Source organism: Asparagus officinalis, chromosome 3, assembly GCF_001876935.1.
Source record: "Asparagus officinalis chromosome 3, Aspof.V1, whole genome shotgun sequence".
In the NCBI taxonomy this organism is placed as follows: Eukaryota; Viridiplantae; Streptophyta; class Magnoliopsida; order Asparagales; family Asparagaceae; genus Asparagus; species Asparagus officinalis.
The window spans coordinates 109,591,794-109,595,968 of NC_033796.1; the positions used below are offsets into that span (position 1 = coordinate 109,591,794).

A 4,175-nucleotide genomic window follows, 5' to 3' on the forward strand; every position below is an offset into this window, starting at 1 on the left:
GTGCATATTGAGGACAGGAAAATTTTGGGACTCAAGACACATGACCATCATATTCTATTGCATCAACTTCTCCCGGTTGCGTTGCGACATGCTGAGAAGGAACTCGCGATGGTGGTAATAGAATATTGCGGTTTCTTCAAGCAGTTGTGCTCCAAGGTGATTGATGTCAGGGAGTTTGAAGAATTAGAGGGACGTGTAGCCAATACACTGTGTAAAATGGAAATTCTATTTCCACCCTCGTTCTTTACGGTCATGGTGCATCTCACAATACATTTAGCATATGAAGCCCGCATCGCAGGACCAGTTCAATATCGCTGGATGTACCCTGTGGAGAGGTATTTATTATTATAATGCTCAATTAATATTTGTTAAATTACGTATATCAGTTTTATTTTGTCACAAATCATGAAACTATATGCTTGTAGGTATTTGGGTTTCATGAAACATTTGATGCATAATCGTGCACGTCCTGAAGGATCGATAGCAGAGAACTATATAAGTAATGAGAGTTTGAATTTCATCTCTCGTTACTTGCGGGGTGTGGAGACAAGGCTCAACCGTCCCCAACGAATAATTGACGGAACATTCTATAATGATCGTGGGGAGGACACTAGATTCCCCAGAATGGAGCTAGATCAAGCCCACACATATATCTTGAGCAATGATACTACATTTAACATATACGCGACGTAAGTATTTAACTGTTTGAATCAGATCATATCACATCACAATAACTATCTCTATTTAACTGTTGTAAATGATTTTATTCTAGGCTTCACATCCGATATGTCCAGACTATTCTTAAATGCAGAACAAAAAACAAAAGAGTTATGGACACACACTCTAGACAATTCCCTGCATGGCTGAAGGGTGAAGTAAGATTTATTTACATTTCTGATTCGTATATCAAATATGTGCCTGCCAACAGATATTTAAACTATTTGTTTCTTTTCTTAAAGGTTGACCGACGTATTACGAATGGGGTTAACCTGCCTGAGAAAATATGTTTATATGCCAGAGGTCCTTCTAACGTGGTTAAGCGTTATGGAGGCTACTGTATCAACGGCTTTAGGTTTAACACCATCGGTTTCGAAGAGAGACGACAAACGCAAAATAGCGGTGTGTTCTGCTCCTTCTCGCAACTGTCATACGCTAGTTCAAAAGATCTAAATCCGATACAAGGTGAAATCTATTGCTACGGTCAGGTAGAAGACATTGTGAAGATTTTCTATGGGATTAATAATGAAGTCAGACATATGATGTTTAAGGTTCGTTGGAGTGAGCTGAAAAAGGCGAAGGATGACTACGGTTACACACTCGTTAATCTTAACAAGGAAATATATCAGACTGAAAAGTACATGTTAGCTGCTCACGCAAAACAGTGCTTTTATGTCAAAGATATAATGAAAAATGACGAATGGGTTGTCCTTAAGAATCCGCCTAGATCCTACATTCATGAAGCCGTGTCTGACGAAGATCATGAAGATGTTATCTTGGCCGACGAAACAGTTGCTGAGTTTTCATTGACACAAAATAATCTGGTGGATGAAATTGCACTGGCGCGCCCTGATGTACCTGCGATTATATGTGAGCCAAGGCGTAAAATCAAAAAACGAGTCCACGGTAGAGTCGATAAAACTATAAGGACAGTCCTTTTGTCGGCACGCACACGATGTACCTGCGATTATATGTGAGCCAAGGCGTAAAATCAAAAAACGAGTCCACGGTAGAGTCGATAAAACTATAAGGACAGTCCTTTTGTCGGCACGCACACGGTCGCAAGCTAACCGCACACGGTCGCAGAGTAGAGCCTCAACATCATCATAATAATATAATGCTTGGTTATGATTTAAAAAGAACATTCATGTATCTGTTTGACTGGTTAACATGTATCAGTTTGTGTTATGTATTATAGTATTGCCTTTATATTATCTGTTTGACTGGTTATCATGTATCAGTTTGTGTTATGTATTATAGTATTGCCTTTATATTATCTGTTTGACTGGTTATCATGTATCAGTTTGTGTCATGTATTATAGTATTGCCTTTATATTATTTGTTTGACTGGTTATCATGTATCAGTTTGTGTTATGTATTATAGTATTGCCTTTATATTATCTGTTTGACTGGTTATCATGTATCAGTTTTTGTCATGTATTATAGTTTTGTTGGGTACTCATTATGTTTTCAAAGTATAGATGACAAAAGGATTACGTAAGAGAGCGCTTGAGAGACTTATTGGTAGACATTCTGGAGGCGACGCACATGGCTCTACGTCAGGTATTTTTATTTATTTATTATATCTGTACATTTCTATAAACTATTAATACGAGCCTAACATTATTTTTTCACATTTCCTACGCAGGCCGCATCGCTGCTACACATGACGGGCCGCCACAGGACACAGGACGAGGAGATGCTCCACCTGATGCGGAGACACTCGTTGATCCTGCCCAGCATGCAGAGATGCCGCCGTCGCCTCCTCAGGCTGCAGATGTATTGGAGGAGCGCCGATATGAGCCATATAGCACAGCTGTAGAAGCTGCGCCACTACCGCCGGATTCTATTCCGGATCAGCGAGCCCACGACCCGGCCAAGGTGAAGGAGGATTGGGATGCTTATCATGATTTGCGACTTATCGCACAGCAGAGGTATGAACAAGCAAGGCGTAGATGCCTCGAATTGAAAGGTGTGTATAGATTTTTATAGTTTATCTGTTAATATTTTAATTTGTATTATCGATATTGATTGATTTATATTTCGCCTGAATTTCATTTTTTCGTAGGTACCGAGCGACCTACTAGGCGCGGCCGCAGTAGTACCAAGCCACAGAACCTCGTCCCAGATATTCGTCGGAGGGCCGTGATCCGATGGCAGAACGGCGTGCCTGTCGGGCCATTTGCTAACTCTTTCAACAATTTCCTCGCCGCTTTAGCCAGGAGACATGATTTCTTCAACATATATTTGACGTGGAAGTCGCAGCGGATTGATGCGCTGGTGGCTTGTTGGCGATATATATGTGTGAGTCATTTATTTTATAGTTTATATTATTTTGTTTAACACACTGATTTGTATCTCTTTTTTCATTGTATGCTGAAGCGATTTTTCTTTCTTGACGATTACGCTTATGCCTGGACTTACTGCTTCACGCAAATCAATCTATCGTTCAAGAGGTGGCGGTCAGAGCTGAAGAAAAAATATTTTACTCAAAGAACAGAAGATTGGGAGCGTTACTGGCATCTTGACGAGCGCGCCGATGGAGTTGATAAGAACATGTAGCCGAAAAGATGTTTTGAGTTTTGATTTAGTCGGTTAAATTTGGATTATAGTTGGAACAACATGGCACTTCAACTTCTTCTGACCAAATACACCATACTTGGTATTCCAATTGAAATCATTTGGTTCTCCACAAGACTTGCTAAAGTTCGGTTAATATGTTTTGATTGAAAAGTGTAACCCTGTGGTTTTCTTATATACCTCTTGGTACTAAGCTATTCTCATGCAAACATCCTTTGTGTTATGCTCTTTCTTTTATGAGAAATTAATCTTGGACCCAAAATCATGGGATCAATTACGGGGACAAGTAATGTGTCTCTGCGGTAAATCATTGGTGTATGTTGGAATCCCAAGAAAGTGATACATATCACCTTGTCCCTGTACTTGGTCCATGAAATTTGCGTGCAAAAATTACTCTTCTTTTATCATATAATAACATACGGGCATTTCCTTGATACTTCAGATCGGGAGGCCAGTGGTATTTTCCCTGGCAGCCGAAGGCGAAGCTGGCGTTAGAAAAGTGCTTCAGATGCTCCGAGACGAGTTTGAACTCACAATGGCGCTCAGTGGATGCACTTCACTCAAAGAAATCACCCGAAACCACATTGTGACCCCCGCGGAGCAGAATCGCATTACTCCTAGGTTATAAATCTCACCCTCAAAACTCGGCGGTCTATTTGTGAAGGAGGGAATGTTTCGACCAGTTTCTAAGAGTTTATATATGGCTTTGAACTATTGAGTTATTGTGACAGTGATGAATAATATTTTTCATATGTTGCTACTGATAGTGCGTCCTGTATATATATATATATATATATATATATTTCTTTTTTTAATTAAATGAATTAAATATAAAATTCTTACTTAGTTACGAGTATGCCATGTGACTAAATGATATC

The 4,175-nt window shown here is 39.7% G+C and overlaps 1 long non-coding RNA gene across 1 annotated transcript; it reads left to right on the forward strand.

Moving 5' to 3' along the window:
- On the forward strand, positions 2,544-3,259 carry LOC109832450. Its single transcript, XR_002244777.1, has 3 exons — positions 2,544-2,689; positions 2,786-3,021; positions 3,100-3,259. It is a non-coding gene; the product is annotated as an uncharacterized LOC109832450 (long non-coding RNA).